At 39.0% G+C, this 9,916-nt stretch overlaps 1 protein-coding gene across 2 annotated transcripts in view; it reads right to left on the reverse strand.

The window, feature by feature from the left end:
- The window catches only part of LOC137384269 (myosin-10), a 170,660-nt gene extending 167,945 nt beyond the window's left edge, over positions 1-2,715 (reverse strand). For both annotated transcript variants that reach the window (XM_068058046.1, XM_068058045.1), the window contains exon 1: positions 2,521-2,715. The gene's annotated coding sequence lies outside the window, so the exon portion shown is untranslated. The remainder of the gene's footprint in view (positions 1-2,520) is intronic.
- Between the last annotated feature and the right edge of the window lie 7,201 nt (positions 2,716-9,916).

Genomic DNA, 9,916 nt, shown 5'->3' on the forward strand with positions numbered 1-9,916 from the left:
AGTTCTCGTCATCAAGTCAACAGTGATCCACTTCTAAATAACTTTATACATGGGCCAATGGTCATGCTATCCCTTCAAATATTTTCTCCCTTAAATTCCATCATTTCAAAGCATTTTTGCTTTGTCTCTATTGCACTTAGCATGGCCCATATGTTTTTGAAGGATGCCCAATAATGCAGCCCAGATGTTGCAGAGCTCAACTCAAACCCTGAAGTTTGATGCTGGGATTTGATTAAGTGACTGCACCATAACTTTCAGCCTGCCTTGGAAAATAAGGCAAAACAAAGTCAGTTCAAATGTCTAGAGCTTTCAGCCATCACAAGTTCTATCATAATCAGGGGGCATAGATTTAGGGTAAGAGGTAGAAGGTTCAGAGGGGATTTGAGGGAAATTTTTTCACTCAGGGGGGTGGTGGGGATCTGGAACTCTGCCTGAAATGGTGTAAAAAAGAGAATATGCACTTGAAGTGCCGTAACCTACAAGGCTACAGTACAAGAGCTGGAAAGTAGGAAAGGCTGGATGGCTCCTTGTCAGCCAACACAGAAACAAGGGGCTAAATGGGTCTCCTTCCATGCTGTAAATTTCTATGATTCTAAGTACTTACACTGCCCAACTACAGTAACAGCTTAAAACAAATTACATAAAGGAAAATGATTTCCAGGATGTCAAAGTCAATAGTTTTTTTTTTTAAATGAACTAGGAGCTTAATATAAATTCGAAAAAGATGGTTACTGAAGAGCATTTCATAGAATAGGACAAAAGATAACTCACTTCATGGAAAAGGCCATAAATTTGAGCTCCACTGCATCCAAGAGCAGTAAGGCACAATTATGCCATGGCTTTATAAATTTTTATTTGGGGCTCTCAACCAAAGATTAAGCACAGCGGGGGGAAGGAATGAAATCTATTTGTGAATACACTTAAATCAGGGGGCATATGGAGTTACTGTCATAAGTTTGGGGGGGGGGGGGGGGAGGTGAAGTTCAGTATTCAAAATCTGTCTGCTTCTTCATAGAGGTGTAACCAATTTTAAATAGACTTGAACACCATACAATTAACTTAATCCCCCCCTTTACACAATTTTATTATTTACACAATTAAGTTTAATCAGATTAAATAAAACAGAACAGGCTGAAAAGTGTAAATACTTAGTTAAATATGCAAAGAAACCTCAGTACTTCACTTCACAAATTCCTGGCAACTGAATCATGTTTGCATTTTTATCCTCCACTAACCCAGTCAAGATTATGAAGCATGCATGCACATCAATTAAACACACTTACAAAAATAGGTCTTGAACACTTACAAAACATGCAAAATTGCAAACATTTGAACATAACCTTTATAAATAGAAGGATGGCAAGGATGGCATCTATTACAGTGATAGTCTTTATGTAGCTCTGTTTGTAGTGAGCACCACATACATCAAATATCCAAAATTCAAAGCTCAGCTGGAATGATGATCATTCTTCTTACAGCACAAAATAAGCTAGGAATTTCTCTCATTGCTTTGTGGGAGGAATTGGCTACACAGCTATCTAAAATCAGAAAGGACTTGGGATTTGATGGAACTAACCCCACTTAACAATTGTCTTCAAGCATGGTCTTGAAAAGATAAATGGTCTCTTCATTTATGTTAATACAGATTCATTTGTTTGTCAGACTGATGCTATGTAGCCATTATAAATAGGCAGCGATCAACAAGGTATTTCACTAAGCACAAAATGCTCAACAGTTCAAACATGTAAAGTCACCAGTGGCCTTATCTGGTGTGATACACCGGTAGGGGGGCGGGGGAAACAGAAGAATCGGCAAACTATTAAGTCATATACATATATTGGATAATGACTTCGGTAAAATGTAACCCTGTAGTTGCATTCAATCACAGTTTGGCAGAGTTTAAAATGGGATGAATGAGTAAGATACCTCCAGAGCTAACGTTCTTAGATTGTAAAGCGCACAATTCCACATTTTAAAAAAAATCTAACTGTCGCTATGAATAATTCGACACATGTAGGAATACTCCATGGGTACGGACCAACTCCCACCCATCCCAAAAACGTGGCTTCCTACATTCTGACTTACTACAGTCACTACATTCACTCTGCCCAAAAAGAGACACGCATTTTCCCCCTGTATAGTTGCATCTCTACAAGTTTCGGCTTTAGAAAATTAGGTACAGCGTGCAAAGTGAAAATCTGAGTTAATAAGTTTGAAAATCCAGAAAACATGCTAAATGCAAAAAAAACCCTAAATGAATCCTTAAAAGAATTTTTAAAAAGTGAACGTGACAAAATGGCTCAAGATTTTTTTTTCCAAATAATCAAACTCAGTTGCATCTAAACTCTTGATGCGAACAATTCAGTTAGTTCAATACAGCAATTCAATGACCTCACCCAGGCGGGTTGAGCCAAGACAAAAATTCCTCAGATAACGGTAACAATGTTACACGTTTCAGTTGAAGAGACCATCCAACGGGACAGCCGTGGATACATTGTGACCACAGCTCAAATACCTTACCTCTCGCTTTATATAAAGTGTCTCTAGAACCGGGAGAAGGTGCCTTGCGATCCCTCCAGAACAATTCTACCTTCGACAGCGTCCAAACAATACACTTTTCTCCCTTCTAAAGCAAAATTTTTCACCCCCTTCACTTTTAACGCACAAACTCCCTAATGAAACAGAGGAATGACAACGCCACCTCAACCTCTTCTGTTCAGCGCGAATCACGCCTTCGGCAGCGCTGATTGGCGCCTCATTCATAAGAGGAGCTATTTTTCCGATCTCCAATTGGCCCGATGTGCTTGTCAATCATGAGGGGCTTCCGGTGAGGGGCGGTTGCCAATTCCAATTGGCTCCTGAAGCTGTCAATCACCTAATCTCCTGGGTGATTTAAAACGCTGTAGAAATTCAGATTGGTTCTTTCTCTTATTAACCGCAGCGTTTCCCGGAAACTTCCGCCACTGAGTTAGGCAGTGGTGAAAGGGGGAGAGGGGAATTGAGAATAGCGAGCGTGCACGTGAGCAGGTTATTAGAATAATTTATGAATGCCGCCTCCTTTTCTGCTGAAACGGTGGCTGTGTTTTATGAGGAAAATAAAGACCAGTTTTGAAATTGCATATTCCTAACAAAGAATATAAAAAGCAGCTTCTGCTCCCCAGTCTGACTGTGGAATGAGGAGAAGTGACTTGGTGAAGCGTATCCAGCACTGGAATGACATCATGCTGGAGAGAGGGGGGGGGGGGGAGGGAATGCTGCAAACAGCGCTGGGTATGTAGCGCCGTCCACTGATAAAAGGAGCAGAGCAAACAACCCTAGCCTTGCCATTGTGTCCTTCAAACAATTGCTTAACGTGGAACGTGCAAAATACTAGTAAGGAGAAACAAACTCCGATTGTATGGCAAAAGTTTTAATGTACTACTAATATTAATAGGACGTTTATTGTGATCGTTGTTCTTTAGAAATTCACAACAATGAATCTATTTAAATACCAATAATTCTAACATTTATTGCCGATTTAGTTCATATTCTGAAAATTTGGTTACGTTGCTCCAATTAAATATTCCAACTGTTTTTGGATTACTGTCTTCAATCAGTCAGCATGAATAATTCTGTGCATGTGTTAACGTGGCCCAGCACATCTAGAAGACTCCGTTTTTTTGAAGCGAGAAAAAGGTGAAAATTGTTTCTTGTTGGTGAGCTTTTTTTCCTTAAATTTGTTTTCAGTCAAAAAATAGAACTTCCGACTCATTCATCAAGTCATTTTGCAGCAGTCAAGTCTTGCTATTTTAATTGGCGCTCCTCCACCTTATCACTAACATCCAGCATCTGGTTTCATTGACTTGGACCGTGAGACTGAGAGGCGCTATTCATTGGCCATATAAGGCAAAATGAGGTGTGTAGAGACTTGGTCCAAATCGCACGCACGCCATTACATCACCCTCTGGTGGGATCAGCAGTCCAGTTTCACAGCCGCGTACCACATGGGGCCGCATGGCGAAATATTGCGTTAGATTGCTAAATCTAAGATCGGTATTAACAAAAAAACTTAACTGAAGTACTTGTGTGCCAATTTTTATTTGGTACGTTTTACAACAATTCAGGGTCATCCATCCATTTATTATCCCGACAACCCCGTTAATTTTAGCACCGAAAGTAACTATTGACAGTATAATTCTCAGAATTTACCATACTTTGTAATGTATGGTATTTTTAAACGTGAAACAAAAATGTCTATTCATGGAAATTATAGTGGCTTAAATGCACTAACTAGTATACTTCATGTCACATATCAAGTATCACACCAATTATGCTGCTGGAGTGATAACAAAGCAGGTATGGATGTGCTGCTGAATCTTAAAAACGCATGATATTTAATATGATACTTCAATGAGCTTGCTGTTCAATAGCATTTTATGTTTCAATGTTATGGCCAATCATATAATTCTCATGATAGGCCATTCATTCATGTACAAAACCAGTTTATGGTATATTATTTGCTATATTAAAAAGCCACTGTAAATAATGCTTTGGCACATAAATATCATTATGCAGGGGGCCAAATCATTTATGTAAGAAAAAGTTAGATTATTTTATGCGTTGATAGAAAATTTAGTCCAATTGATGAAGTAATCTCCCTTAATTCATCATTTTCTTTCATGTGTCAGTCTGGACTGTGTGTTTTAGCATGCTGCCCTCTCTCATGCACACACATGATAATCAGCAAGCTGTTGAACGTGAAGGCATCACAACTTCTCCCAGCCCTGCCCTCGCTCAACATCGGACTAACACACAGGCACACATTTCCCACTTGTTACACTGAATAGCTAGCAGGAGTGGAAACTATAATTTTTCTTTCCTTAATCTGGGAGTGCTAATATAAATTGTAGTACTCTTACCATCAACCTAACAAATCAGTTCACTCAGTACAAACTAAGGATAAAACCTGAAATCTTTCAAGGCACAGTCCCAGACGATATAGTGCAATTAACCACCAATCAATCAAGAGAATGCAATGGCAATTTCTAATTTTGCACAGTTCTGGTGCATTCTCAGCTTTTTCTCCTGTTGAATATTTCTCCTTTGCATAATGCTGCCCACATTCACTGCATGTTCTGCATGAGAAGTCTTACTGTTTACTTTAGTCTTCCTGCTAAATAGTTTCGACATTAATTCTTCACAAACAACTTTCTTTCTTGCTGAATACGTGGCTTTATGTTTCTGTAGCTGTGACAATACTTAATTTTGTTCTTCAAACAACCTTTCTCATTGTAAAAATGTAATTCTATCAGGGTCCTGTCCAAAAAAAATTCATTACTTTATATAAAATGTTTTCTATCTTTGGCTTTTTATGTTGATTATCTATTAATTTACTTTATGGAACAGTGAATGGGGAAGGCTTGACCTAGTTCCCGAGCTCCACTGTTCAGCAAATTATCCTTAGCGATGACACAGTTATAAACCTGGGATGTTAACATACTAATTCAGCTCTTTCACACTATCAGATTCCCTCTGTATATTCTTACAAATGCACAGGATGTTTATGTAACACTCTTTAATTTTTCTTGCCCCGTGTTTTATGAACTAAACGATGACAGTCTACATTAAAATGTCACAGACGTCCTTGATTTATTTATTTTTCTTCTGCTGCTTGGCTACATGCTGTGAATATCTCCGAAAGTTGCTGCTGATTTATGTGAATTTTTGTTTTAAGATATGTCATTTCCTTGGAACATGAAGATTAATTGTAGTGTTGTACTAAACTTTGGCAAACCAAAATTCTCGCATCATTTGAGATTTAAGGAATTGTAAGGAGATGCCCAGTTTTAGACTTCAAATGTCTTGTGAAAGCTATCATGTACTGCTGGGGGTAAATGCCTCTGAGTCAGAAGATTGTGGGTTCCAAGTCCCACTCCAGGACTTGAGCTCAAAAATCTAGACTGACAGTGCAGTACTGAGGGAGTACTGCACTGTTGGAGGTGCCGTCTTTTGGATGAGGCCCTGTCTGTCCTGAGAGGTGGATGTAAAAGATCCCATCACACTATTTTGAAGAAGAGATGATGATTCATCTCCAGTGTCCTGGTCAATATTTATCTATCCCTTAACATCACAAAAACAGATTATCCGATTATTATCACATTGCTGTACATGGGAGCTTGCTTGTGCACAAATTGGCTGCTGCGTTTCCTAAATTGCAAATGTTACTGTACTTCAAAAAGTACTTCATTGGCTGTAAAGCACTTTGGGACATCCTGAGGTCATGAAAGGTGCTACATAAATACAGGTCTTTATTTTATTACCATTCACTGAAACTCTATTAGGGCATAAATATATAAATTTATGTTTATATATTTAATCCAGAAATCTCACTTTTATTCATGGAAATAGAAATCATAGAACATTTATGACACTGAAGGAGGCCATTTGGCCGATTGTATCGTGCCAGTCCATGAAGAGCTACCCAGCCTAATGCCACTTTCCTGCACTAGGTCCGTAGTCCTGCAGTTCATGACTTTTCAAGTAGACATCCAAATACATTTTTAAATGTGGTGAGGGATCCTGCATCTTCCACCCTTTCAGGCACTGAGTTCCAGCTTCCTACCATCCTCTGGATATAAAAATGTTTCCTCATCTCCCCTCTAGTCCTTCCACTAATTACTTTAAATCTATGCCCCTGTTTTTTGACCCCTCTGCTATTTACTCTATCTGGGCCCCTTATAATTTTATACACCTCAATTAAGACACCCCTCAGACTCCTCTGTTCCAAGGAAAACAACTCCAGCCTATCCAATCTATCCTCATAGCTGAAATGTTCTAGTCCTGGCAACATCCTCAAAGCTCCTCTGTACCCTCTCCAGTGCAATCACATCTTTCCTGGAATATGGTGACCAGAATTGTATGCAGTGGTCTAACTAGTGTTATATACAGTTTAGCATAACCTCCCTGCTCTTATATTCTATGCTTCACTAAGAATGGAAAGCATGCCATATGCCTTCTTAATCACCTTATCTATCTGTCCTGTTATCTTTATGGATCGCTGGACACACACTGTGTTCCACCACACTACTCCGTATCCTCCCATATATTGTGTATTCCCTTGCCTTGTTGCACTTTCCAAAATGCTTTACCTCACACTTCTCCAATTGATTCCATTTTCTACTTTTCTGTCCAACTGACCAGACCATCTATATCTTCCTGCAGTCTAAAGCTTTCCTCCTCACTGTCAACCAGACAGCCAATTTTTGTTTCATCTGCAAACTTCTTTATCAGGCCCCCTACCTTTGAGTCTAAATCATTAAGATAAACTACAAGTCCTGAGCCCTGTGGACCCCCACTGATAACAGTCGCAAAAACACCCATCAACCATTACCCTTTGCCTCCTGCCACCGAGCCAGTTTTGAAACCAATTTGCCACTCTCCCCGGATCCCAAGGACTTTTACTTTTTGACCAGCCTGTCATGTGGGACCTTGTCAAAAGCCTTGCTAAAATACATGTAGACCATATTCACTGCACTGCACTCATCAACCCTACTTGTTACCTCAAAAAATTCAATCAAGTTCGTCAGACATGACCTTCCCTTAACAAATCCATGCTGACTTTCCTTGATTAATGAATGCCTTTCTAAATGAACGTATATACTGTCCCACAGAATTGATTCTAATAATTTGCCCACAACCGAAATTAAGCTAACTGGCCTATAATTACTCGGATTATCCCTTCCTCCCCTTTTAGACAACGGTACAATGTCGGCAGTACTCCAATCCTCTGGCACCACTCCTGTAGCCAGAGAGGATTGAAATATGATGGTCAGAGCCTCTGCAATTTCCTCCCTGGCTTCTTTTAACAACCTAGGATATGTTTCATCCGAGCCTGACAATTTATCTATTTTCAAAGATGGCAAACCCTTTTCATACTTCCTCTCTTACAATGTTTATCCCATCCAATATTTCACACTCCTCCCCCTTAACAATGACGTCATCATTGGCCCCCTCTTTTATGAAGACAGCGCAAAATCTTCATTAAGAACCTTACCCGCATCCTCTGCCTCCACACAGAGGTTACCTTTTTGGTCTCTAATAGGCCCTACTCTTTCCTTAGTTATGCTCTTTATGTATTTATAAAATATCTTTGGATTTTCCTTGACTTTACTTGCCAGTATTTTTTCTAATTTATTCTACTTGATGAAAACAAATGTAATGCATTTCTGTTTTGTGTTGTTCTGGTCATTTATATTTATGGTTTGAAAAGTGAAAAACAAAAGAGAGAAGGGTATAGTGCAATAATGTGAATGTTCCCATTCCAGCTTCAGTGCTTTTACATATTCACTTCCAATGTTGGATTTATTTGCACAAACCAACTATAATTTCCCTCAATTGTTAGCAGGTTTCACAGGAGCTGTAAGTGTTTTCTTTCTTCTCTGTTCTACTGATTTTCTGTGATTAAAATTGCTACGGCACGTTATAACTTCTGAACTAAACTTACCACAGAATGATTCACAAAATACTTTAGGGAGTTTCGCTGGCAGGAGAAAAGAATCTTTCGTGCAATACTTGCTTTTGCTAAATTTCCAAGTGAACAGAAACTAAAATTGTAAAATCACTTCAATTCATTACTACTGAAGTAATACATTTTAGCTCAACATTTTGAATGGTGCAGTACATTTTGTCCAAATTAAACATTTTGCCATGGTTATAGTCCAAGTTACACAGAATCATCTCTTATTGTGATATGTGGCATTAGCTATTAGATATTAAAATGGCATGTGGTCTCAGGACTCCAAAGATAATCCACCAGATGTTGCTGCTGTCAATGTAACGTTACATGACAAATTAACCACTAAACATTATGTGACAGCCCACACAGCACTCAGAATAATTCAGAAAAGAGACCGCACCTTGTTCAAAAAAAATGAAGCATGTTGTGCATTTAGTTTAATCTAATTGGCCAATCAGAATGTGCTAAGCCTTAAAGTTAAAAACATAAGTAAAAGAAGTTCATGGGAAGTAAAATCATGAATGTTTTATGGAAAGGAATACTTCACAGAAAGAAATATATAAAGTTGATCTAATGGAAGCAAGGATGTTGCTATGTAAGTTACCCACGAAAATGAAGGTCAAAGGGAAAACTATGGAAGAAAAATGTAGCAGAAAAGGTCGATTTACAGAGGAATAGCATTGGTAGAATTGGTAGAAATTCTTTAAATAAGTGAGTGTCAAGCGTATGCAAAATTATCATTCACTGACTGATAATACTACTTCAGCCTTCACATTGAGAGAGATTTTTTGCACTCTACCAATGCCTTTGCCCCCACTCCCCACTGCCCACTGAGCAAGCTTTTATCTCTTTCCCTACTGAGCAAAATTTTCACCCCCAAGCTAAATTTTGGCCTCCCCAATGAACAACATTTTGATTTCTTTCCTCCTTCTGCTCAGCAAGTTTGTGGCCCCGTTTTCTCGTTTTCTCCTCCTGCCACCTCCTCAATGTATATATTGGGCTTCCCCCTACCTCCATAAAATGAAGAAACAGAAATGGAGTACCCTCAGAAATTCTTGGAACACAATGGCTGGAAGACAGCAAGTACAAGTACCTAGTGAAAATCAAGAATCCCTGAAGTAAAAATGGAAGTCACAGCATCTGATTAAAATGATCAGATTAAAACGTAAAACTAAACCAAAAGCATCCAAACACTACACTCAATAAGCAAGTACTTCCATCTTCCCCTTGGATCCAGACTCTCCTACTGCTGAGTAGGAATCACGGATCACCTCACCCCTCATTGAGCAGTAAGTTGTGAATTGTATTCACTTCCCCCCTACCTGCTTGCTGTATCACATTCCCATTTGTTCATTACTAACTGTTCCTTCCTTTTCAACATCCACTGTCCCTCCCCCACCCAGTCCTGGTTGGTGCATTTTC

Source organism: Heterodontus francisci, chromosome 26 (genome assembly GCF_036365525.1).
Source record: "Heterodontus francisci isolate sHetFra1 chromosome 26, sHetFra1.hap1, whole genome shotgun sequence".
In the NCBI taxonomy this organism is placed as follows: Eukaryota; Metazoa; Chordata; class Chondrichthyes; order Heterodontiformes; family Heterodontidae; genus Heterodontus; species Heterodontus francisci.